The sequence below is a fragment of the Oryctolagus cuniculus genome, chromosome 6 (genome assembly GCF_964237555.1).
Source record: "Oryctolagus cuniculus chromosome 6, mOryCun1.1, whole genome shotgun sequence".
NCBI classification, from domain to species: Eukaryota; Metazoa; Chordata; class Mammalia; order Lagomorpha; family Leporidae; genus Oryctolagus; species Oryctolagus cuniculus.
In genome coordinates this window covers 95241931-95269728 of record NC_091437.1, presented here as the reverse complement: position 1 = coordinate 95269728, position 27798 = coordinate 95241931, and the positions used below count along the sequence as shown (strand labels likewise).

The following is a 27798-nucleotide window of genomic DNA, read 5'->3' as shown; positions in this document are numbered from 1 at the left end:
CCGCCGCTGGCCACCGGCGCGGTGGGAGTGGCCCGCAGCCCCGGCTTCCAGGCTGCGCCCCGGCTCCGACTCCGGGTGCTCGGCACAGCGGCCGCCTGGGGCACGGTGGGGTGCACGAGGAAGAGGGGTGCTGGCCACGCCAGGCAGTCCAGAGCCCAGGGGCTTGGTAAACACTGAGCTTTCTCCGCTCAGACTAGGTGCTGCTACCGCCTCTCTTGATTCCGGGTCTCCTGTTGTCTTTATGATGGTAAGCAAGGAGTTCTCCGTGCCCTCCAAACCCTGTTTTAAACTTTTATAACAGCGCTCTGCCCTGTTCCCTGGGGGAGCAATAAACAGAGCCAGAGGGCTCTTTCCCTCAGTTCCCGGGTCCTCTGAGAAAAGTTCTGAGTGATGCCCTGGCCTCCCCGCCTTGCTGTTCCTATTTTCTTTAGATTATTATTACCCCGCCTTGCTCTTGGCACCTCTCCCCAACATGTGAAGAAATTCCTCGTGCTGGCATTCAAAGCCCACAATTTTTTGTCCCCACGCTAATTTTCCACTTCCCCTCCTGCCTTCCTGCCTCACCACACTAGAATATGAATCATCCTCTAAAGATGGTTTTTCAGTTCCTCTTTTCCTACCTGCCTCACATGCCTCCTTCTCACCCCCGTTCAGACCCCAGCACCCCCACCGAAGCCTTCCTGATTGCCCCAGTTCTTGGATTTGATTCTCTGTTCTGCTTCGTTCTAGGCTGCCTGCCTTCATAGGTTTGGGATCTTGTGTTGGTCTCCCTGGTGGCCTAGGACAGGGCCCTACATAAAGCAAGTGCCTAATGAGAATTTAGTTGACCCTGGAGAGCTTCCGTGAGCCAGCAGTGAGAAGTGCAAGGGGCCATGGCCTCCTGGGTGATGAAGTACTGATGGTTGTGGGATTGATGGCTTGTTGGGAAATTTTTGTAAGTTCCAAAAGAGAGGAAAGATTTTGATAAAACACGAAGGGGAGCATGTGAACTTGACAGAGGCAGCTTCCTTTGGGATGCACTGTTGTTGGGAAATAGGCCTGCTGGCAATTTTTTTTTTTTTTTTTTTTTTTTTTGCACCAATGCCACTGCTCTTTATTTAAAGGACCTGCAAGGTGGAGTTGACTTTCCAAAATGCCAGGGACATTCCTCAAAGGTGAGATCTTCAGAGATCACAGACCTCTGGGGTGCATTTGTATGGAGGAAACACCTCCACTGCTGAAAGAGTGTGGGCTAACACAACAGCAGCTCAACAAATGAGTAAGAGCTCTCTGACGAAAGGTTTGACGATACAGGGTGAAATATGGAACAGGAGCTGTCAGCTACTGATTTTTCTTGTGGCTTTGTATTAAAGCATTCCTAATGACGTTGTCCCTGTTATTCATTGGTAAAAACAACATGTTTGAAATTCCATCTGTGGCAGTTAGATCGGCCATGGTGTCATTTTAGAGACTCGGGGTGTGTCTTCACAGTACACGCTCTCCACTGCATACAGAATGTGCAGTGAATTAGAAGAGTTTTCCCGCCTCCACTAATTTGGAACAATCAAGACCAATTCAAGTTTGAAAGGATTTTAGCCTCAAGTTCTCGAGGGCTTGGCTTCAGGAAAGAAAGAAATCTCCTTGCAGTTTTGGAGTTCAATGTAGGCTCTTCCCTCACTTTGTTCTGCTCAGGTCAAGGCCATAACCTCTGTGAGCGCTGCTGTTAATGAATCTTTCTATGTTTTAGGCTCTCCGTGCTTCTTAATCTGGAAACCATCCTAACAGAACTATTGCAAATGGGAAAACTGAGTCTGGTCAGACTAAAGTTACAGGGCTAGGATATGAGCCTAAAATTGACTGCATGGTCCAAGATTTTTCCAGGCTTCTGAAAGCTAAAAGAAACCTTAGGTATTATCTCAATTGCTGGCTTTCAAATTGGGTTCCAAGGAGCTGTGAGCTTTCAGGGAGGTATTTCAGGAACCTCTGCCATATATGGCAAAAGGGAAACCGTGAGCAGAGGCCAGGTCAATTGCAGTTGGGCTGCACTCCCTGGACCCAAAGGAAGAAGCGTCACTTCTATCTGGGTTTTTTTTTTTTTTTTTTTAATTTATTTGACGGGTAGAGTTATAGACAGAGAGAGACAGAAAGGTCTTCCTTCCATTGGTTCACTCCCCAAATGGCCGCCACTGCCGATGCTGCACCAATTCGAAGCCAGGAGCCAGGCGCTTCTTCCCGGTCTCTCGTGCAGGTGCAGGGGCCCAAGCAGCTGGACCATCCTCCACTGCCTTCCCTGGCCACAGCAGAGAGTTGGACTGGAAGAGGAGCAGCCGGGACTAGAATCCCGTACCCATTTGGGATGCCAGTGCTGCAGGCGGAGGATTAACGAAGTGAGCCACGGCGCTGGCCCACTTCTATCTGTTTTATAAAGTGACTTTAGATTTTGATTGAAACAAAAAGTTTTGCTACTAAAATTATTCTAAGGCTCTTGATCTGGTTTAACTTCCTTATGAAAGTTGGGGCACAGAGACGTTGAATACCTTGCTCAAGGACTTATGACTGAGGGGGACAGGTCCAGAGGTTACTTCAGATGTCCTGGTTCTGCCAGAGACTACTGTCCGTCTCCCCTCTGTCCTCACCTGTTGCACTGCAGGGACAGTGACTGAGAACCTGTAGTAAGACTTAGCTCACTGCCTGCTGCTGTGTCTTGACAGTGAACAAGAGGAGGCAGGAATACTTTCACTGTGCCCCCTGGTCGTCTGTTTGTTGAGCCCTTGAGCTGCAAATCTAAAGTTGGCCAACACTTAACCCATGACAACTAAAAGTCCAAGAAAGGGTTAACTTTGTCACTTGTCCAGATGATTCAGGGCTCTCCTCGCTTTCCATTCAACCCAAAGTGTGTAGTGTCGGCCAGAGAAGACTCTACGTTTATCAAACTGGTCTAGAGTGACTCAAGCATTTTACAGGAGACACAACATGTGTGGGGAACATAGTGTTCTTACAGACATCAGCTCTGGCCAAGGCAATGTGTGGACATCATATAAGCCAGCACAGCTCAAAGCTAAAATCACATAGGCCCTGAGGTCTACCTGTGGGCTCCTTGCTTCCACCTGATATGCTTCTTTCGCGGTGGAAGAGGTCGCCCACCCATCCTCTTCCCCATCACCTACACCAGCTGCGCTCCACCTGGTGCTCAACCTCATGGTTGTCGCTTCCCCACTAGCCCAGGCTGTAATTTAGATGAATAACAGTCGCAGGGAAGCTGGGGCACCGCATCCTCTCCTTACTCCCAAGCCTGCTTCCTGGAGTGTGACACCCTGTGGCCTGCACGGTGTGGGGTCTCCTCCTCCCAGGCTGTGAGTGCCTCTGAGGGTTGATGTCATTTCTCTGGTGTCCAAACCCACCCTAGGGCAGGACTCCCTACTGACAGGGCGAAGAGGAGGCAATCAAAACGGCGACGAGACGTGACTGCTAGGATGACATGGAATCTTCGCAGAGAACGAGTGCCAAACAGCTCATCCGTTGGAGTTCTACCCACGGTGAGGCTATTTGCAAATAGAGATGAATTTTAACTGAAATGATGTCAGCCGAAACCGACCTTTATTCGTTCCCAGGTCCCTGAGCTTTCCATCTGCTCTTTTTAATTTTTATCATTCTCACCTGGAGATTTCTGGGCGCAATAGCACTGTTCTTCCCTGAGATGGCTGAACTGCAATCCTGCCTACAGGCAAAGGAGTAAAAGCATGGTCCTTCCATCTTATCAGTGAAATCTTTGCTAACCCCAGAAATAATTTTTCTCATCTCCACAGCCAAGAGATTATAATACACAGATCTTTGCTTTTTTCATCTGCAACATCCTAATATTAATCTATTTTCAACTTCTCAGCCCCAGAAAGAAAGCTTTGGAGATAATTTCTTTTCCTATTCATGAGATTTACAAAAGGAAGGTCATGTTTGTACTAGACTTGGGTCTGAAATTAATCTTCTTTTCTCCTTGGCATTTCTATAGAATCCAGACACTTCATTATTTAGTCATTTTCAAATATTAAATACTTGTCATTCTTGAACAACGATCTAATCTTCCCTTTGTGGGTGGAGAAACTGGGCTGTGGACCTTGCAAATCACAGAGAGGGCAGAGAGGACTTGAGAGATTGGGAGGGCCCATGGGAAGGCCGTCTCCCCATCTAATTCGAGACTACAAAGTAAAAATGTAAATTGTCTCATAAGAAGTGTGGACGACATCCTCCAGCTATAGACAGTATTAATTAAAAGCTCATTTACATCCTGCCTTATGAGAGAAATTCCATGCAGTAAATAAATATATTCAAACCCCACAACCAACCTCAACAGCAAGGCTGTCACCTCCCCCTCCCTAGATTGTGGCTCCTACGGATTGAAATATATTCTTGGTGCCGTTAAACAAGGGTTCATTTAAACCACATCTGTTGCTCATCAAACCTCTATTTTTGGAGTGGGGAATTATTTTGCAGAGATAGAGTCTGTCTGGAAGGTCTTACTGCAACAAATAGTATTCCATCAACTTCACAACACTTTACCAACATACATACAGTACTCGCTTTCAGGCAATTACAGAATCCAGGGAAAACCCGCCCCACAGCTCCCACCCCCACTTCAAAGAATTCCTCACTTGACTAATTCTAAAGAGTAAATTGATTTTCTCATCATTTGTTGTGTTTGACAATAGAAAGGCTGACACAGCAACATTGCTAACATGACAGCTCTTTTCTATTCAAGGGGAAGGAATTTGTGTTAATATTCTTAATGACTGGCATCTTTATGAGAAATGTGAAATCATTTATCCTTAGCAATAACCTGAGTAGGATTAAAAAGTACTTCATGCTTAGAACGGAAGTGATCTGTCAGGAAAAATTATTTAGACTGATGCAAATTAACTGAATAAATTGGCTTACTGTCGGTTCCTAATTATAGCATGCGGATTCAAGTTTGTTAAAATCAGGTTGAACTGAAGAAGAATCTGGAAAGGATCTTTCAAGAAGCGATCTGACATTCTGTCAGAGGAAAAGATAACACGTTTGTTTGATAAATTCCTTTCACATTTACTAAGAATTTCTGGGAATGATTTAAGCAAGAACATGTAAATCAAGGGAAAACACATTAAGTAACCAGGCGTGCATGTCTTGCTTATTCTGAACAACAGTAGTAATGTTTTATGAAAACACAGTGCAGAATATTCACTGTTGTGTCCTAGATTCTAAATAACCAATAGAGTTTTCCATGAGGAGTTATGGCAGGCTTCTCAAGGCTGGCTTGGGCATGAGCCCAAGTGACAAAGACTAAGAGAGTTGAGCACTTGGACCTGCACTTAAAAAGCAAGGTGTAAACAAGTCTGCGTATTCTGTAGCGAGTTGTTCTGCGCTTAATGGGCATGGTGCTGCACACCCGTTAACAAGTTTTTATTGGAATCTCAGTCTTCTCTTCTTCACCAGCTTCACAGCTCTTTACCAAAAAGCTCAGTAAATCATGGGACGAATCCCTTCTCAGCAGGAAATTTAGGAAAAAAGGTATACATTGAGCAAAATGTAACTTATCTCCATGTAATTAGTGAGTGTGTTTTACTGTTTCGTATTTACGTAGAAGTTTTTTGAAGAGAACTCATGTTTTTTTACAAAGTGACCTGTCAGTAAATGCTAGTATACAGGTGTGTGTTTTTCCAAATTTTTGAAAGTCTAGTTCCTTTACTTGTCAAGGGAATGACTGGTGTAGGGATAACAATGTCTGAAGGGGAATAGCAGTGACCAGCGTATGCACGGACTTGCGCTCACTCAGATTCTTCTTCCTTTTCTGAGTCTTTTAGGCTGTGAGTACCCTTAAGCACAAGTTCAGCATTAAGCACCCCAAGTGAAGAAGCAACTTATTCCCTTTTCAGGGGTGACTCTGAGAGTTCCTGGGTTTCAATATAGACATTCAGAGCAGGTTCTTGGTGTTGATGTTAAGACACCACTTTGCGGGGCTGGTACTGTGGCTCACTTGGTTAATCCTCTGCCTGCGGCGCCGGCATCCCACATGGGCGCCGGGTTCTAGTCCCGGCTGCTCCCTTCCAGTCCAGCTCTTTGCTGTGGCCCGGGAAGGGAGTGGAGGATGGTCCAAGTGCTTGGGCACCTGCACCTGCATGGGAGACCAGGAAGAAGTGCCTGGCTCCTGGCTTTGGATTGGTGCAGCACCGGCTGTAGCGGCCATTTGGGGAGTGAACCAACGGAAAGAAGACCTTTCTCTCTGTCTCTCTCTCTCTGTCTATAACTCTGGTGTACCTGAGTTCCATTCCAGGTTATGCTCTCAGTTCCAGCTTCTTCTAATGCAGAACCTGGGAGGCCACAGTAATGGCCTTGGCCACCCACAAGGGAAACCTGGATTGAGTTCCATGCTCTCGAGCATTGGGGAGTGAATCAGTGGATGAGCAATCTCCATCTTTCTCTGTCTCTCTGCCTCTCAAATAAAAAAAGTAATTTATGAATTAAAAACAGAAGTGGAACTCCACATTAAAAATATGTATATAAAGAAATAACAATATTCAATGATATAAAGGCAAAACAATAGGGATCTCTGGAAGAAGATGATGGTTAGTGATGATTAATAATAATCTGAATTACTGTGATGAGTTCAGCCCCTGGAGACAGTCTTTCAGGTAAAACAGTGTTGGGGTGGATATTAGAACTCTTAGAAACTTTTGCTGGAAAACAGTTGATTAAAGAGACATAGGAAAAATCATTAAGCAAGTCAGTTGGTGGGGAGTCCAGTTTGTCACCTCATCTTTGTGTAAGCTGTGTGGAGACACAGATTGGCAGTGCAAAGCCACGCTTGCCAGACGCAGGAGTGAGGCAAAGCCATGGGGCAGTGACTGGCAGAGAATGGAGAGGAAACAAGAGGTGTGGCGAATTGGACCCTGGACACAAGCCTGCTGCAGAGGTTGCAGTCTCCAAGAGATGCTGATAAGGATGTGCTGAGCCCCAGACAGGAAAGAGCCTTGCTCTGCACAATCTGCAAGACACTCATGTCTGGGGCTGAAAGATGCATTAGTAAGAAAAAGCTGGAGCTGAGGCTGGAGCCTGATGCAAGGGTGATGGACAGCAAAAGGAGTGATAAGGAGCAGTGCCTGAAAGGAGCTACTTGAGGGTTTTAAAGCATGCCAAGCTCAGTAACCTGAGCTCCAACGTGCGACTGACTCCAATGAATACACTTTCATCCTGAAATTCCCTTACAGTGCATAAAGTTAAGCTGTGCACTTAGGGTGTCTGCGAGCTGTACTGGAATACACAGGGTAGGACAAAGGCAGCATTCTAAAGAAGGATGGAAGGTGGCTAAATGTGGTCCTCTTGGCTCAGCTAATCATTCTTGTTTAGGGGAAAATATATACAAATGAATATCATGGGAAAATTTGGAATAGCGAGAAAACATCAAGTAGATGGTTGGATGTGTAGATTGAAAGGTGAGAGATACAAAGCCATGTTCACTGCTTGTCTTGGGTTAATGTTACCCTCCTGCTGGTCCATTTCTGAGTCATTGCTCAGTGGACCATTGCATGCAGTGCCTTGAAGAGCCAGCCGTGTATCCTGGAGGTGATTCTGCTCCTGCCCTGAGACCAGGATCTTTGGCAGAGTGTTTCTTTATTTTTATACTTACTGATTATAGCAAAGGGGGAAGTCATGACTCCGACTCCTGGTGAGGCTCAGCATCACTTTTTATCTAAAAGTTGTCATCTAGGGGATGGCATTGGGGCACAATGGGTTAAGCCAATGCTTGGGACATAGCATTCCATATTGGAGTGCCTGGGATCAAACCCTGCCTCTGCTTCAGATCCAGCTTCCTACTAGTGCACGTGGGAGGCAGCAGATGGTGGCTCAAGTATCCGGCTCCCTGCCATACACATGGGAGACCTAAATGGAGTTGTATACTTCTGGTTTTGGGTTGGCTCAGCCCTGGCTGTTGTGGGTATTTGAGGAATATACCAATGGATGAAAGATTCTCTCTCTCTCTCTTTCTCTCTCTCTCTCTGTCATTCTGTCTTTCAAATAAAGAAATGATTTTGAAAGTGGTCATCAAATCAAAGGCTACAGCTGTCAAACTATCAATAGAGTGGCCAGCATTGGGGTGCAGTGGTTTCAACCATTGCCACCTGCATCACCAGCATCCCATATGAGCACTGTCCCAACTGTTCCATTTATGATCCAGCTCCCTGCTAATGTGTCTCAGAAGGCAGTGGATTATGGCTGAGGCTCAGGCACCTTTGTGGCAGATTGGAGGGAGTTGTTGCCTCCTGGCTTCGGCCTGACCTAGCCCCATTCATTATAGCCACTTGGAGAGTGAACCAGTGAATGGAATCAATATCTCTCTCTTTCTCTCTCTCTCTCTCTTTGTCTCTCCTTCTCCCTCTGTAACTCTGCCTTTCAAACAAATAAATAAATCAAAATCAATCTTTAGAAATTTATTGATAGAGTACTTCAACGTTCCAAGGTTGGAATTAAAAGCCACTTAAAGTAGAAATTTTTTTCCTTTTATCATTTTTTTCTTACCTTAAAATTGTATGCATTGCCATAAAACTGAGGTTAGTTTTCACTTTTTAGGTTTAAGTGTTTAGATCATGACATCTTAAAAACTTTTTAATACAGAACTCCAAATGTCATTCACTCATTGAACAAGCATTTGTTGCATGTTTAATGTATGCTAGGAGCTGCTGTTGGTACAGGTAAAATGTGGCACCTGCTTTCAAGAGGTTGCAGACAAGATGTGGTGATGTCCTTTTTAATACATAGACTTTTACATGCCAGTTATTCTTTTTTTTTTTTTTTTTTTTGACAGGCAGAGTGGACAGTGAGAGAGAGAGACAGAGAGAAAGGTCTTCCTTTGCCGTTGGTTCACCCTCCAATGGCCGCCGCTGCAGCCGGCGCACCGCGCTGATCCTGGCAGGAGCCAGGAGCCAGGTGCTTTTCCTGGTCTCCCATGGGGTGCAGGGCCCAAGCACCTGGGCCATCCTCCACTGCACTCCCTGGCCATAGCAGAGAGCTGGCCTGGAAGAGGGGCAACCGGGACAGAATCCGGCGCCCCAACCGGGACTAGAACCCGGTGTGCCGGCGCCGCAAGGTGGAGGATTAGCCTATTGAGCCACGGCGCCGGCTGCCAGTTATTCTTAGAAAGAAGTCTTCTAATTGTGGAATAAAAATATTGTTGAATACATGGAAAATAGCTTGATTAAACTGGACTTAAAGGAAAAAAGGGACAATGTAGGTTGCATGGGTCTGTATCTACCTTGGCTCCAATAGCTTTGTGACATTGATCAACTAAGTCTAAGTCTGTTTCATCATTTTTAAGATGGGGGTCATGAGGATTCTATGTCATAGTGATGTTGAAAAATTAAATTAGATAATGCATGTAGAATAGTTACAGTAAGGACTATTCAATAAACCTTAGCTATTATTATAAATTGTAGTAATAAGTACAGCACTGACATCCTTATCAGTCATTTTGTTTTCTTTAACAGAATATTATTTTTTTTAATTCCCAAATAAAACATAAGTTTAAAAGTTTTAGATGTGGTTGTTAGGAGTGTGACAAGGAGCTGAAATGTCAAGAGGATATACTGGGGAGCTGGTGCTGTGGTGTAGTGGGCTAAGCTTACGCTTGTGGTGCCGGCATCCCATATGGTCACTAGTTCAAGTCCCAGCTGCTCCACTTCCAGTCTAGCTCTCTGCTATGGCCTGGGAAAGCATTGGAAGATGGCCAAAGTGCTTGGGCCCCTGCATCCAGGTGGGAGACCCAGAGGAAGCTCCTGGCTCCTGGCTTTGGATCTGCTCAGCTCCAGCCATTGCAGACATTTTGGGAGTGAAGTGGTGGATGGAAGGCCTTTCTGTTTTTCTTCCTCCCTCTGTAACTCTGCCTCTCAAATAAACAAATACATCTTAAAAAAAAAAAAGGTTATTTTGGAAAGAGCTCTGGTTCTGGAATTTAAATGTGAGTCTGAACTCCACCATTTAATGTCTATGAACACTAGTAGAAAAGTAGCTTTCACAGCCCGTTTCTTAATCTGTAAAATGGGTCCAATAATGCCTATCCTGTTTACTTCATCTGAAGCATGATGAAGATAAAATATAATAGGATTGGTGAAAATGATTCGCAATGGGCACTATGATGTATAAATAAAGGTTATTATTCAATCAGGGCAGGCATTGTGTCGCAGTGGGTTAAGACATTGATTAGAATGCTCTTAGCCCATATCTGAATGCCTGGAATAAATCTCCACCTCTGCTTCTGGTCCAGCTTCCTGGTATTGTGCACCCTGGGAGGTAACAGATGATATCTCAAGTATGTGGGTGCCTGCCACCTAAGTGGGAGACTCTGCTGGAGTTCTGCACTCCTGGCTTCAGGCTGGCCCAACCCTGGCTGCTGTATTTGGGAAGTGAACCAGTGAATGCAAGGTCTCTCTCACTTTCTCTCTTAAGTAAATAAAAATAAATAAATAAGTAAACTTTAAATCATAATGATGATGTTTCTTCCTCCTAGGCTGATGCTTATATTGATTATAGATGACTAACTGGCAAAAGATGTGATGGCAGTTTATAAGTATTTTAAGTGAAAGTTAGTTACATTTCTATTTACAGAACTAGGTTACAGATTTGGAGAAAGTCTGGAAAAATAAAAGACCTGGATTTGAGTTCTTCACTTTGCCTCTAGTCTGTTCTGTTTGTGTATGCAAATTATCTAACTCCCCTGTGTCTGTGTCTTTTTAGAATTTTACATTTGGAGACTTTTTTTTTTTTTTTTACAGGCAGAGTGGACAGTGAGAGAGAGAGACAGAGAGAAAGTTCTTCCTTTGCCGTTGGTTCACCCTCCAATGGCCACCGCAGCCGGCGAGCTGCGGCTGGCGCACCGCCCTGATCCGAAGCCAGGAGCCAGGTACTTATCTTGGTCTCCCATGGGGTGCAGGGCCCAAGCACTTGGGCCATCCTCCACTGCACTCCCTGACCACAGCAGAGAGCTGGCCTGGAAGAGGGGCAACCGGGACAGAATCCGGCGCCCCGACCGGGACTAGAACCCGGTGTGCCGGTGCCGGGGCGGAGGATTAGTCTAGTGAGTCGCGGCGCCGGCCCTGGAGACAATTTCAAACATGAGAAGGTAGTAGGAATAGTCGGAAGAACACTTGCATACCAGTGACCTAGATTCTTGTTTTTTTCTATTTTATTTCTCATATACAGATGCTTCTTAACTTATGATGTGGTTGTGTCTTTTTATTTTAAGATTTATTTTTATTTATTTGAAAGGCATAGTTTCAGAGAGAGAGAGAGAGACATAGAGACAGATAGAGCGAGATCTTTCATCCACTGGTTCACTCCCCAAATGGCAACTATGCGTGGGGCTGACAGACCAATGCCAGGAGCCAGGAGCTTCTTCCTGGTTTCCCATATGGGTTACAGGGGCCCAAGGACTTGGGCCATCCTCCACTGCTTTCCCAGGCACATCAGCAGGAAGCTGGATTGAAAGTGAACAGGTGCTCATATGGGATGCCAGCATCCCCACTTTGCCACAATGTGGGCCCTTTGGGATTGTGCCTTGATAAATCCATTCTAAGTTGAAAACATTGCAAGTTAAAATTGCATTTAATATGCATAAATTACTGAACATCATTGCTTAGCTGAGCCTACCCTAAACATACTTAGAACACTTAAGCTAGCCTATAGTTGGGCAAAATTGCAAAGCCTATCTTATAATAAAGTGTTGTACATTCATTTTATGTACAGAAAGTAAAAAAAAAAATGGTTATATGGGTAAGCTTTGGTAGTGTAAAGTCGTAAAATTGTGAATTGAATCATTGTACATTGGGATCCATATGTGTGTGTGTGTCTGTCTGTCTGTCTGTCTGTCTAGAAAGAAAGTAAAGCTATCCCCTCCTGCCTCCTCCCCAAACCCCAACTTCTTGACCCACTGAGAGTAAACTTTACTGCACACATTGTATGGTTATATTTTATTTCAGTGTGTGACTCTGCTTCTTATTCTTTAAAATGGACACAGATATTTATTTATGCAATGTGCTACATAAAGCTGCCAAAATCAAATGAAAAATTTTAAATCATTTCATGCCCTCATAACCATTCTGTTATAGTACTATAGTTTTAATGATCTGTAGTTATTTTAAAATTTATGGTGTATAAGTGAAATGGTCACCTTTTCATTTGATTATTGTTACCCACTGCCTATTTACCACTGAACTAGGATCTTTTTATTTGTTAAGCTTTTTGTTTAGTGAAGCATTAAGCTCTTGACTATAATGTTAATTTAAAATATACTAACTCAAAAACAAAAAAGAAGGAAGGAAGCAAGGAAAGAGAGAAAGAAATAACGGAAGAGAGAGAGAAGAAAGTAATAGAAGAAGGGTGGGAGAGGGGAAGGGAAAATCATTCTAAGAATTGTACCTAGGGCCAATATTGAATCTATTCTCTTTGCGTTAGTATTACATTAGCATGAAAAAAATAAAGTATCAGAAAAAATAATTATGGGCAAAAAATTCAAGTTACATCAAAGTTCAGAGGACTTACAAATTGAAGTAATGTACAGACTATGAAAGTCCATTGTCTATTTGTATAACAAGCTGATGATTTTGCCAGATTTGTGTCTGTGGTGAGAGAAAAGAGAATGATGCCCTTACCTCGTGCATGATACTTTTTGAGTTGAACCCCTTGAGTAGGATTTATATCTTTTTTGGTGTAATTTTTCACTTTAACATTTGCCATTTTATATGATCTATTTGATGACAGTTATGAACAAATTTGAGAAAAGGTCATAGAAACTGGAGGGCAGTTGCTGCTCAATGGCAGAACAATAGAGCTGTAAAGTTTAGGAAGAGCTCAATTTTATTTCTCTTGGTCCTCCCTTTAGTAGTGAAAATGACATGCTGTATTATCAGTATACACAACAATTGAGATGCTAAGAGGAAATAGAGAAGCACTGTGTTAGAGAAGTGTTTGATGTTTGCTGTATAGGCTTTGCCGAAAATAGTATGAACGAAGTATTCTTATAGACCAAATAAATTACTTTTTATAGACTTCTTTTTCAGCATTCACTGTAATAAGGTTTAGCCATACAAAAATATGGATAATCCTCTGCCACATTATCTTCACATTCTGAACAGAAGTCACCCTTCCATCAGAAGTTGAAATAATGATAAGCATGATGTTTTTGTAATTCTCACCAGATTTGAGGTCACATTTTCCAATGGATTGAAATAGCCTAAAATGTGAACTAAAATGTTCATCTCCTGTAACACATTCTTTCATTTCTCTGCGAATCATAGACTTCCTTTAGACACTTATGACAATAACAAAAAGAAAATCTGGAACATGTTTTTAAAATGAAAATTATTTTTCAAAAAGTCAAAACACACTTAGGTATTCTACATTAATCTTTGTATGTTGAATTATGGAATTGCATTTCTTTATAATGTAAAATAAAAATATAAATTAATTAATGTGAAACACACAATACAATAATTACTTTTACTTCTTTTACAAATCATTTTTAACATAAATTATAAAAATGCATAATTGTATACACTCTCATGCAATTTATTTATCTATGAAGAATTATTCCTATACTTCTCTTGGAAAAGTTCCAGTATCTAAGGAAATATTTCAAATTTTTTTCCCAAAGAGGTGATGCTATTGAGGGATAGATAGTTCAACAGTTCTAAGGCAATAGATTTCCCAAATATTGATCAAATGTGATATATTTGGAAAGATCTGAAGTATGAAGCTATGAGGTAGGAGTCAGAAGTCATGAGTTCCAACACCAGCTACTCCACTTCCTGGTCTTTAGATGTAAGGCACATGGCAGATCCTTTCTCAAATTCACCTTTCTGGAGCACAAAAACTGAAGACGTGCTTTGCTTACCCAAATATAGCACGTTTCAATGAGTGAAAATCGTTTTAAGGGGTGATGGTTAATATTGTCATTATCATTTTGGGTTGTAGTATTCTTTTGCCATTGGTTAAAAATTGCTGTTATAAAGAATGCTTTCTATAATAAAACTAATTACTTTCAGATCATCCACAGCAACAATGTTTGGTTATGTCTATTAAAATGAATTTTCCAAAAGAAGTACATCTGAAAAATACTTTTTCTTGTATTTGTTCCAATCCCAAGCATTCTTTACACCACCTGTTTATTCACTGTAGCACTCAACAAGGGAGTCCATACTGAAAAAACTGGGCTCATCCCTTCATATTGTTGCTGGGCCCTAAAATCAGCACATGAATTTATGTTAGTCCTGGTGGAATTTCATTGATTTGCACTATTGGGCAAAGTCTGGACTGTAGGAAGTGTCTTCAAAAAATTCATGGAAAATACATATTTTGAAAAAACTGTGCATGGATTTCCCTTTTTTGTATCAAAATACACTTATCTTGTAATTCCTTTTCCCATGAATTTTTTGAAATTCCTTGTAGAATGAGTTTTGCTGTTTGGGGCAGGTCTTTAAAAAGCTCAGTCCCGTGTTTCCTCAGTTGTGGGATGAGATTTTTCTTAGATCTCTATTGAGAAGCAAACTAGGTATGTCATTCTGTCTTTATCTTGGTCACTTTACCCACTCTTGTCGGTTCTCTTATTTAGGTACATTGCAGAATAAGCACAAAGGAAAGATGACAGTGAATGGAACAGTAAGGTGAATATTTTAAAGCAATCGGTCTTCAGCACTAACTGTTTCCAACTGGAACTTCAGTCCAGCTGTGTACTCTCAGCAAAGAGCCAGTGTCTTCTATCTTCTGGGTATTTAAACTTCTTATGGTTATGGTAAGATGCTAAGGTACATCTTTAACATTTTGTGTTTCTATATTTTACCTGCATTTCCTAGAAAACCCACCTCAAGTTCTAAATTATTTAAGAAACAACTGATAAGATTTGCTAGCTGGGATAGAATGTGTGATAAATTCCTCTTTCTTCCAAGTAAGTTAAATCCTGTCACCTCACTTTCTAATCATTCTGCAAATGAAAACACCATTCTTAGACAAAGCATTTTTGCAATCAAGTCCCACAACAACAACAAAAAATCCCTATGATTCACAATGGAGTTTATGGAGCTTATTAATTTGTGCTATCCAGGAAATAGTGGACAGGTCTATGTATGTAGCACTATTGCTGAAATTCTGGCCTCATCATCATTTTACAGGTCCTTAAAAATAGAATTGTCACCATCTCCTCAGTTCAATCCTCAAGAGAAATTAATTGATAATGTAGAATCCTGAATGGTTGGCATGTGAGTGACACCCAGCTATACAATTTCACATTTAATCAAGAAAGATGGGAATTCTAGTTGGCCTATTGTCTATTTGAATCTGTCTCTGGCGGGAATCCAGCTGGCTCTAATGCAGCCCTGGAGAGTTGAAGTGGGCAGAAGATGGAAAAAGAAAAAAATGAAGCCAGAGAATTAGTGGCTGAGAGAATATCTTCCACACTGCCAGAGAATGCCTGGCATAGCTGTAGATTTGTGGCTGATTAGTTTCCTAAAATTTTTCAATGACAAAAAAATGTAGCTGCTATACCAGTTGTCTCTGACCATTCTGTGAATGCGTAATGAAGGCCTGTAGCAGGAATTGGATGCACCGTTTTCAAGCTATGCTTGATAGATGCAGATGTTTGAAACTCAACTTCTGCCTTAATGTTTCTAATAATATAAAATTCGAAGCATGAATAAAAATCTATGATGAATAGCAATTAGTGCAAACTGTACATAACTAAGAATAACATTATATGACAGGTTTTAAGTGAGAAGAGAGCACATATGAGAGGGAAATTATTGATGCTGGGAGGAAAGAAAGTTCCCCGGGAGTAACCAGGTATTCAAACCCAGCTACTTTAGGATAGTGGGATGGTGAAATACTGGTAAAGGAAGATTAGATTAACAGTGGTATGTAAGACGCATGGAAGTAAGAAAAAGTATAGATCTCAATTTAGAAGCACGAGGTGATGCAGAACCATATTAAAGTCCTTCTTTTCCCCTACCATCGTTTTTAATTTCAAGAAAACTGTTGCTCATGTAGGCTTATCTTAAGGGAATGGTAGGCACCTGTGAAGGAGGTGAATCGTGTAATCTAGAGGGAAAGAATGACAAAATACAGGCAACAGGATGATGGCATGGCCCTGAAAGACTAGCCAATGAGCTCCCAATCACATTATTAATGGCTGGCAATTCAATAATTCAGAATTCCAATGGTTTTTCCCACTGTGTACCACCTGCTTCTTTTTCCTACCATCCCTACCGTTGCTCTTATTCAGCAAATCATTGCTAGTACCATGTGCTTAATGATTTTTAAGTTTTGAAAAGCTATCAAGAAAATAACGAAACATACTTTCTGATATATTATTTGCCCAGCAGGAAAGATGATTTACCTGAAGCCAAAGAGGCATTCCCAGAATAAACTAAGCTTGCAAAGGTGTTATGACCATGACAGAAGCAATTGTGCTACAGTGTTAACCAGAATGGCATGCTGATAGGGAACTATTTCTGTGACAAACTGGCTGAGAACAACAATAGCTAATTGTGGAGTTTTTTATATTGCTTATTTTTTTCTGTTTTCTGTCAGTATTTTTGTGTCAAAAAAGTGACTTTATGACAGAATATGTTTTGATTACATTGGTGTTCCTTTTTTCCCACTTTGTACAGTCGTTTTTTTCTTTTTTTTTCTCCAAAAGGACTATACTTCTCCAATTCTAGATATCATTGCACCTCCAAGACAGGTCTAAAAGCTTCACATACAAGAGTAGGATCCTGAATTGAAAGTGAACCAAGGGGCCAGCATCATGGCGCAGTAGGTTAATCCTCCGCCTGCAGTGCCAGCATCCCATATGGACACCAGTTCGAGTCCCAGCTGCTCCGCTTCCAATCAAGATCTCTACTCTGGCCTGGGAAAACAATGGAAGATGGCCTGAGTGCTTGGGCCCCTGTACCTGCGTGGGAGACTGGGAAGAAGCACCTGGCTCCTGGCTACAGGTTGGCAAAGCTCCAGCCACTACAGCCATTTGGAGAGTGAACCAACAGAAGGAAGACCTCTCTCTGTCTCTCCCTCTCACTGTTCTGTAACTCTATCTCACAAATAAGTGAATAAAATCTTAAAAAAAAAAGAAAGTGAAGCTAGATATCTAAAATTAAGACGTTCAGGAGCATCAGGTCATGTTCTACTCCCTAACCTCCCAGTCAGGACATAGGCATTTACCTAACTGGGTATGGAATAAAGAAAGCCTGTGCAAAGTCTGGCAGCTGAGGCCAACTTTTTGGTTTGTGCAGTTGATGCTTATTGATCTGTATACATTTTCCCGCTGGTTCACTGCACTGGGTATCACAATTCAGGGCTAGCCATGAATATAAATTGGCTCATGTTGATTAGACTCATGCCTGGCAATCCCGAGTGAGATACAGATTACAGGTGCTGATCCTTAGGCTGGCATTCGTTCCATTAGGACCAGAGTATATGCTCAGAAAACTACTTTGGGGAAATGAAACAGGCCAAAATCTTCATTAAAAAGTTGAAGGGAAACTAAGTCTCTTTTGAGAATTGAAATCCTGTCAAGTCTCCACGGTTGTTGCAATTTCCTCAAATTTTTGGTAGCAAGCTGGAATTTCAATTTCAAATCTTGCCAACTTAAGCTGTGTATTTTTTGTGTTACTGCCCAGCATACAAGTGGCCTTCAAAAGTTCATAGATGGGGCCAGCTCTGTGGCTTAGCAGGTAAAGCTATCACCTGCAGTGCTGGCATCCCGTATGGGTGCCAATTCCAGTCCCAGCTACTCCACTTCCGATCCAACTCTCTGCTATGGCCTGGGAAGCAGCAGAAGATGGCTCAAGTCCTTGGGCCCCTGCACCCACATAGGAGACCCAGAAAAAGCTCCTGGGTCCTGGCTCCTGGCTTCAGATCAGAGCAGTTTTAGCCATTGCGGCCATATGGGGAGTGAATAGGTGGATGAAAGACCTCTCTTTCTCTCTCTCTCTGTGCCTATCCTTCTCTCTGTGTAACTCTAACTTTCAATTAAATAAATAAATCTTTAAAAAAAAATTCATAGACAATTTGTGGACTTCAAAGTTGTTTTGCACCACAATAGACATCTTTTTATAATAAATGCCTTTGTCATAGATTGCCTTGATTGTGTTGAGGAATGTTCCTTCTATACCCAGTTTGCTTAAGGTTTTCATTATGAAAGGATGTTGTAGTTTATCAAATGCTTTCTCTGCATCTTTTGAGGTAATCATATAGTTTTTGTTCTGCAATGTCTTTATTTTTACTTATTGACAAGCAGAGAGACAGACAAAGAAACAGATAGGCAGCTAGAATAGATCTTCTATCAGTTGATTCACTCCCCAAATGCCTGCAACAGTGAGGGCTGGGTCAGGACTAAAGCAGGAGCCAGCAACTCAATCAGGGTCTCCCATATGAGTGGCAGGAACCCAAGTACCTGAGCCATCACCTGCTGCCTTCCAGGGTGCACATTAGCAGGAAGTGAGAATGTGGAGCAGATTCAGGACTTAATCTAGGCATTCTAAACACGGGATGTGGCATCCCAAGTGATGTTTTAACTGCTCTGTCAAATGCCTGCCCCAGATTGGTCTTTTAATTTCATTTTCACACAAACCCTTTGAAGTACTCTTGTACAGTACAAGCATACAAGCATCTTAAATGGCAAGGACAATCTTCTACTTTTTTTTTTTTTTTGACAGGCAGAGTGGACAGTGAGAGAGAGAGACAGAGAGAAAGGTCTTCCTTTTGCCATTGGTTCACCCTCCAATCAGGGCCCAAGTACTTGGGTCATCCTCCACTGCACTCCCAGGCCACAGCAGAGAGCTGGCCTGGAAGAGGGGCAACAGGGACAGAATCTGGCACCCCGACCGGGACTAGAACCCGGTGTGCCGGCGCCACAAGGCGGAGGATTAGCCTAGTTAGCCGCGGTGCCGGCGACAATCTTCTACTTCTAACAAAACTATACCAAATCCTGAAAAGTGTCTATTGCTTTACATAGGACTTTATTAAAGAATGGCTTTCCTGTTTTGAAGAGGAAGATGACTGAAACAAATAAAAAATTAAAGGGCCAAATAAAAGGGGGTAGGAAAAGAAGCAGGGAATGAGGAAACCACTTACAAACCTTACAATTGAGAATGATTTGTCACTGTGTGTTGTATACAGGTGTCCAAATATCCCCCTGCATTCTGAGAATATATACAATTATCATGTGTCAAATAAAGACAAAAAAGAATGACTTGTTTTTGCATTGAAGAGGGAAGGGTATATATCATCTGTAAAATAAATCACTCGTGTTGTGTAAACAGTTGTCAATCAACCTCCTTCGGGGCAGGGTCTGAAGTTTTATGAGCAGAACAACTTCCATATTTCATCTCCCCCTCCCTCTGACCCTTACATTTTGTGTCTCTGTGTACCAACATTTCCTTAGTTGAAAGAAAAGAATTGTAGATCTTTGGCAGAACTAGTTTGTTGTTCTGACTTGAAAGTTCATTACTTAACACCAGGTAAACACTAGGCTGTTACTTGGTGAACCATTTTCTTAATTTGAGAAAATAACCTGTTTATTGTAGGAGGAATATGATTTGTGTGTGTGTGTGTGTATAAATCACAGTTGTGTATTGTTTCTTATGTCTGTTAGTGATCATAAAATTAGATTTTATCTGTTTTAATTGTACTATGTATTCACATATATTCACCCATGCTTGTGTTCTGGTTTTCCCAAATGCAGCCTGTAACAAACAGACACTTGCCCCACAGTGACCACTGTGGCTTTGACTTTGGAATTGTAAGGTGCAACCAAGTGAAATTTCCCTCAGCAACCCTGATACCCTTAGGTGGAGCCTCCCTCCTCTGTGTGCTGGACTCCACACCTCAGTGGAGCTTTGTCATTTTTCTCCCTTTCTTCCTCTGTTTGACCCACCACCGAGTTATGTTATTGTTATTTATTATTTCATCATTTTTAAAATATTTAAATTTTAAAATATTTGAATTTGGGGACCCTCCTAATTGTCTGCTTTTCTCTTTCTTTGTCTCTCTTCCCATTCCTGAAAAAAAAATACTTAGTTTAACTGTAAAGTCCAACCTCTCTACCTAATGTACCAGGATACCCTAGACTCCAGTCTACCTTAGCTAGGACATGACCATGTTTAACATAGAGAAGGGCCCAAAGGGGATGGGCTTTCAGTACAGTGGTTAACAGGCAACTTGGATCCATATGCATCCATGTGCAAGTGCCTGGGTTCAGAGGTTGGCTGTGCTTCCAAGTCTAGCTTCCTGTTAATGCACACCCTAGGAGGCAGTAGTGATGACTTAAGTGCTTGAGGGTCCTCACCGCCCATGTGGGAGACCTGGACTGAGATCCTAGCTTTGGCATTTGGAAAGTGAACCCACAGATGGAAGATCTCTCTCTGTGTCTGTGTTTCTCTGTCTCTCAAATAAACAAGGGGGCAGGGTGTGGGAGAGGAAAAGGGCTCAGAGTAGAGGCACAAGGAAGAGTCTTACTCTATCTCTTCTTTTCTCTTCTTTTCCTCTCTTACTCCAAACTTTTCTTTCTCTTCCTCTTCTTTTTCTCTTCCTCTCACCTCTTGCTTCTCTTTGCCCAAGCTACTCCCTTTACTGTATTTTCAAGTTGCATCTATATGAAACTTTTGATTTAAAACATTTCAAGGGGCTGATACTGTGGCATTGTACATTGAGCCTCTGCCTGCAGAGCCAGCATCCCACATGGTTACAGGTTCAAATCCTGACTGCTCCAATTCTGGTCCAGCTCCCTGCTAGTGTTCCTGTGAAAACAGCAGAACATGGCCCAAGTCCTTGGGCCTCTGCACCCACGTGGGAGACTTAGAGGAAGCTTCTGGCTCTGGCTTGGCCTGGCCCAGCCCCAGCTGTTGCAGCAGTTTGGGGAGTAAACCAGTGGATGGAAGATCTCTCTCTCTCTCTCTCACTCTCTCTGTAACTCTGCCTTTTGAATAAATAAATAAATATATATTTTTAAAAATTTAAAAAACATCCTACTTTTAAAAGAAAAATATGATTTATAAACAACCCTTTATGAAAACCATAGTCCCATTTTATAGAGAAGCAAAAGAGAGTGTGAGTACACAGTCCAAGGGCACAGCTGCAGTTTGTAAGTGATGGGTTTGGACATGCAACAGATCCTGCCCAGAGCAGATCCCAGCTTCTCCAACAGGGGGCTCTGTTGACAGCCATTTTCATTTAATGAGTATGTAATAACTGATATTTAACCAAAAAATTTCTTTGCATTGCTCCTGGGATTTTGTGTGTGTATATCTTCTCCTTACAGGTAACCTGGATATGCCTTCTCAGCAAGAACGGTACCCTATATTGTTTTGTAGACCTCTCTGCACCTGAGATAGAAACACACACACAGGAAGTTCTTAAATACAATGGAACTTTGTTTGGCCTGTTCCTTTTGGCTCTGATTCTACTTAAGAGGCATATTGTGGCTGTTCTAAGAACATCAACTCAACTGCTGGAAAGTAAAGAGGTTTAAATTGTTTGATTCTGAGTACACCCCCAAATCTCCCTTACTAAATATAGATGTCATGCATGAAAAAGAACGTGATAACACGTGTGAAGACTCTAAGTGTCCAGAATAAAAAAAAAAGTATTGCATATCTTATGCTTTCATGATTGGATTATATTCCTTTAACACAGCAGCATGACGTTCTCAAGAGGAAAAAAAGGAGAACATGATTTGCAGGGGCCTCTTCTTGTGGGATGCACTTCTTGTCAGATGAAAGTTAAACACTAAAGTTTCAAGAAGTTCTGGATGCACTGCCAAGCACATCTGCCTGCTTGGACATTCTATTTGGGGAGAGATTGATGATTGGCAGGTGAAGGCTAAGGGGAGGTGTTACACTGGCAGGAAGTCTATTTAGAGAGCACGTTAGATTATAGAAAGGTGAATTTGGTGCTAAGCCCTGTTAGTGATGTGAGTTTGAAGATAATATCCACAGGTGCATGCTTCTAAAGAGACTTATCTATAAATGCACACTCTGAATGCAATTAATGTCTTTTTTTCACCCTGACTCTGGGATGGCTAACACCTTGTAATAGCCTAACCTTCCCTTTTATTTTGAATTAATATAGCAGCTGTTGCCTATAAGTTTTAACACCATTCTACTAAACTGGACAATAAACAACACTCTCTGGAATTAAGTTTTCCATTTTGGTCATTAGGAATTTGCAATTATTGCTCAGAAAAAATTGAGAGAGAGAGTATTGGGTAATTTTTAGGCATCTTTCATTTAGAGAATACAGGGACATTTTCCTGAGCTTGAAACAACCTTGTTTCAGGCCTTCTTGGTATTCTATGAAGTGGAAAAGTTTCATGCATTAGTAGTCCTGTTTGCAGATAGGAAAAAAGTCATAGAACAAAGCAAAAAAAAAAAAAACTAGCTCAGTTAATTGTAACAACAGAATGAATACCTAGCAGCAGTAGTTCGTAGTTCAACTAAAGATTTGGGCAATGCCTTCCAAAGAATAGATTACAGGGGCGCAGTGGGTTAACGCCCTGGCCTGAAGTGCCGACATCCCATATGGGCGCTGGTTCTAGTCCCGGCTGCTCCTCTTCCTATCCAGCTCTCTGCTGTGGCCTGCGAAGGCAGTAGAAGATGGCCCAAGTTCTTGGGCCCCTGCACCCACGTGGGAGACCCGGCAGAAGCTCCTGGCTCCTGGCTTTGGATCAGCGCAGCTCCGGCCAATGTAGCCATCTGGGAAGTGACCAGCAGGTGGAACACCTCTCTCTCTGCCTCTTCTCTCTCTGTGTAACTCTGACTTTCAAATAAATAAATAAATCTTTAAAAAAAAAAAAAAAGAATAGATTACAACAGAGGTAAGGGATAAGCACTGTGGTGCAGTGGGTTAAGCCACCACTAGGGATGCCCTATCCCATCCTGGAGTGCCTGGTTCAAGTCCTGGCTATTTTGCACTTATTATCCTGCTTTCTTCTAATTACTAAGGAGCAGCAGCTTATGGCCCAAGTACTTGGGTTCCTGCCACCCACATGGAAAACTCAGATGGAGCTCTTGTCTCCTAGTTTTGACCTGGCCTGGGTCTGGCTGTTGTGGGAATTTGGGAAGTGAAACAGAAAATGGAAGTGCACAATCTCTCTCTCTCCCTCCCTCCCTGCCTCTCTCTCTTTCTCTGTCTCTCTCTCTCCTTTTCTCTGTCACTCAACCTTTCAACCAAATGAACCTTTAAAAAATTGAGGTGAAATGAAGCAATAGTAAAACTATATGACCATAGATGAAGATCCACATCAGAATCAATTGCTTAGGAACAGAAAATTCAAATATTATTTTATAACATGCTTAGATATGTGGTAAGACAAGTCCCTGCCTTATACTGATACTCTTCTTTTGCAAAGATGTCTAGACTTGCTCATGAATTTACTATCCACATGAACTTTACAATCTTTTTTTATTTTTAATTTAACAAGAGCCATATGGGCTCTTGTGAGTTCCCAAACTCTCCACCTACTGTCAACATTTAACCTTGTGCTAGCATTTGATGAGTATGATATGAAATTCGTAGAATAATTTTGGAAGACTGTACCTTGTACAATTATGGCTTTTCATCTAGAAACATGGCATGTTCATAGCATAGATATTTAATTTAATTACACCCACTACGGTTAAACCATAGCATGATCAAGTCCCCTAGATTCACATTTTAGAAACGTAGAAGTAAACTCCTTTAGATTTGCACCTGTGTTATAAAAAAGGGTCTAAGAAAGATAAGGTAGAAGGTAAAGTAGGGAGCTACTATTTTTTAATTAACAAAAGCTTAACACACTATTGCACAGGAGTACATGGACCATATATCTTGGGAGCAAAGAGAAACAGTTTAGCCACTGTAGTTGAAGATAAGGTCAAGCAACATCACTGTTGAAACTTCTCTTTGAAAGTACTACATGCACGATGGCTGGGCTGAGGGAGCGAGCTTTAGAAACAGTGCCATCCTGAGAAGTTCCCGTTTCTTTCCTGTCCCTGGCCCAGGGCAGGTGCAGACCAGATGATCAGGGTTGGAAAACATATCCTTTCATCTATCCCAAGATCCTGAAAACTGGAATTGAATGACCAGTGGTCAAGGACATGGTTTCTAAGTGGCGTTCAGTGCTTTGTTAGAGAATTTCTCAGTCAGCTGCCCTACTGGGTTGGGGAGAAGGCACCAGCAGAATGTTCCATGTCTGATGGGGTGCAGGGTTTGGGAAAAGACAAGTGCTCAAGCTGATTGCCTTTAGCTCTTTGTTCAGTTTGCCTTGGAGGTGAAGGACGGCAAAGGTCCAAGCCCCCTGTTTTGTTTAAGTGGTATATTGCTTTACCAATTACTTCTGGAAGCTTGACCCGACTCTCCACGGTGTTTTGCCAAGTTATTATTTCTTTCTAAATAGTGTGCGGGGAGGAAGGAAGAGCAGCACATGACCCTTGGTGAATCCAGCTCCCTGCTGGGGTCCTCTGATCCCGTCCTTTGTTCCTGCCCAGCACAGGAGCCTGGAGCCTGCTCTTTATTACCCCTCACACAGGACCCAGCACCCCGCTCCTCCCTGCTGTCACTGCTGTCCATCAGCTCACTTGCGCTAAATCCCTAAATACCAAGAACTCCACTTCTCTCTCTCTCTCTTTTTCCTTCTTCCTATACCCCCGCCTTTGGTGGCAGAAGAAGGAAAAGGTTCATGATAAATAGATAGAATTAATGATTGCCATAACTGAGAGAAACACATTCCTGCAGCCTAGATCTGTATCCACATATGCACCCATCAACCTTCCCTCTTTCTCATGTATCGGACATCCCATGTTGGACACACACTTAGTGAGGTGCTTCATCCATTGTCTTCATAATACTCTGAAGGTAAGCATTCATATCTCCATTTTACAGGGTTATAGAGGAGGCACTGAAGCTTATAACAGCTAGGTCACTGGTCCAAGGCTGCACAGCTAGCGGGGGTTGGTCCCTGGATTAGAACACAGGTCTGTTGGCACCCAATACTTTTACTCACCTGCCTGAAAGTCACATTTGCAATTTCCTGTGATAGAGAGACAGCTAACAGAGGTAATTTCTACCACAGTTATAAAAAGTTGAAATTGAGGGGGGAGGGTCTTTCATATAATACTCAAACTTAAATTTGTGGAATAATTTCACATTCTGCCTAAGTGGCATTTTCCTAAGATTCCCCCAAGTAAAAGCAATTGAGGTTCATCGTTTTTTCCCCCTTCCTCCCACGTGTGGGGTGGAAATTACTAGAACCAAGTCATGGCTCTAAAGTAGAGAAACTAGAGAGAGGACGGTACCTAGGTTATTTAGCCTTACAGTGAATTTCTACATACACATTTATTAGTGTCTTCTATGGAACACACAGGCTAGTAGTCCATGTCACTCAACTTGAGAGGTCCAGGGATTTTTTTTTTTAAAGCAAATGATAAAGCAGAATTTAAAAACAATAAGTCAACTATGCTAAATTCAATTCATAGAGAACTATTGGTTGGCCTCAAGGGAAATAAACCATCATTGTAGAAGTTGAGATCAGGGGAGGCTTCTCAGAGGAGGTGGCTTTTCGGCTGCAACTTTGAAGGATAAATCTGTAGAGGTAATGAGGATGAAGCAGTGTGCCATTCTACACACAGCCTTGTGCACATAGAACCAGAAGGGACTGTGCACCTGGTGATGAACTCTCGCTCTACAGGCAAGATAGAAAACCAGAGCGTTAGGGCTGAGAGAAGAGATGAGCAAGGGGGAGACATTGAGCTTGTGACTGGAGCTGGAGGGAGGGCAGACTTCTGACGCTGTAGGAATAGGGTTGGAAGGAAGTTAGGGCAATGACAGATCCGACAGAGAAGTCTGAACTTCATCCTGTGGGGAAGGAGACACCATGTGGTAATCCTTAGATGAGAAAGGCTTTGATGGAAGTGGTGTGGCGAGCAGCTCAGTCTGCAAGTAGTGGATGGGACATGGCAATGGAGCAAGGTAGAAGACGGCTGCTACGTCCCACAGCCACACATGCGAGATGATGGCTGCCTTCTGAGGGTAGCTGTGGGCCAAATGTGAAAGACATTTTAAAGGGAAGACTCACAGAATTTGATGACAGATGGGTTATGGGGAAGAAGAGAATATTAGGGAAAAAAAGCTAACAGGCGAATCCCCCTCTTCCCCAGCATATTGAAATTAAATTGAAGATATTTTAAATAGGAAACATATTTCAGGATAAACCTTTTCCACGAAATATTTTCATTTCTCTTTTCATGGATCTAACCTAAAGTAAAGGTGAATTTGCCATATGACTGTAGACTTACTTTCATACATGAGCCTGTTTTTCCCCCACAGTCAATAATGAAGATAAAAATAACAATCTATTTAGAGTCAGCTTTTAGAAATTTCAATCCCCTGAAATTTACTTCATCTTCTTCCCCACAGAAATATTGCACAGGGACAAAAAGAACCAGATGTCCTGACCTGACCCATTGGTTGGCCTCATCCACATAGCAACAGTCGGGGAAATCTCAATACTATATATAGCTCAGCATCAGAAATCCTGCTTTAAGGATTTTTAGAGAATAAATCTGTTTTAAATCCACAACGCAGAAAAAAAAAAAAAGAACCCAACCCCATCCGTTCCTACATGAATACAGGATGAGCAAAGGAAATGAGAAGTGCCCCACTTGGCACCTGTCTCTACCGTGATAACGGAAGTGGTCGTGGCGATCTGCCGGAAGTCACATAAATTTCCTTAAGGGAAACAGAGTGGAGCCCTGTTATTTTTTTTGATAACGGTCTGCACTCAGCATTCACCACGCGTTCAGTCAAAACCTGGATTTGTGTCTTTTCGGCTTCCTGTGCACCGCGTAACTCTGGGGAGCGGAGCTTTCAGCTCGTTTTCACCTCCGCGATTCCGCGTCGTAATGCCCACCTAGGTAATGCCCACCTCGAGAGAGGGATGCATCCACGGTGCACTCCAGGTCTCCCCGTTCCCAACTTTTTTTTTTTTTTCACTTCCTTGGGAGGGATCCCCCGTGTCCTCAAACACTTTTACAGCTGTGAAGCTGCTGATGGGAACTTCATGTGTGTTAGCAGCACAGCTCTGTCAGGAAGAGACCAAATGTCAAAGGGAGGTATGTGGAAGTCACCATAAATAAGGCTCTGAATGTTTGCCATCTGGCCCAGCAGATTTAGAATTCGACAAGAAACTAGGATTGCCTGTGGCAGTGCCTCTTCCCGAAAGCCCTTGCAGTTGGCTCAGTCACTTCCTATTACCCAGTTAGGGAGACAAAAACACAAGTCCGCCTCTTCAAGGTGTGAATGTATTCTTTCTCAACACTTCCTTCCTCTTTCTATCCTGCCTGCTGCTGCACACAAATGATCGGGGGAGGTGGGGGTGGGGGGGGTGGGGGGGGCATGGAGAGGCTTCTTCGGTATTCTCAGGGTCTTGCAGAGGCAGCCTTGTGATCAGTCTGTAATACAGGGACCTGGGCTCTTGGGGCTCCCTGGTGAAACCGCACCTTGCAGTGGTTAGGCTGACCTCATGCCCGTCACATGCAGGAAATCCGGCCTGGGAGGAAGAAATTTACTTTTTCCTGAAATATTTCTCCCCTAGTGAAAAATGGCATGAATCAACAGCATGTGCTGTCCGTGTGGTTCTAATGCTGATACAACCAGAGATACTGGCTGGCTTTTCTGTCTTTATTTTTTTAAACTCTAGTTCCATTGTAAAGCCAAAATGGAATGACTGGAATTCCAAAAGACCTCAGCTTATGAACTCAGTCCTCTTTTGGTTAT

General features: G+C 42.5%; 1 protein-coding gene and 1 long non-coding RNA gene across 6 annotated transcripts in view; one reads left to right on the top strand and one right to left on the bottom strand.

The window, feature by feature from the left end:
* The window catches only part of SULF1 (sulfatase 1), a 194829-nt gene that overhangs the window by 165046 nt on the left and 1985 nt on the right, over window positions 1–27798 (bottom strand). The window lies entirely within an intron of this gene.
* On the top strand, window positions 70–18045 carry LOC127490724 (uncharacterized). Its single transcript, XR_011389129.1, has 4 exons — window positions 70–247; window positions 10776–10903; window positions 14609–14788; window positions 16688–18045. It is a non-coding gene; the product is annotated as an uncharacterized lncRNA (long non-coding RNA).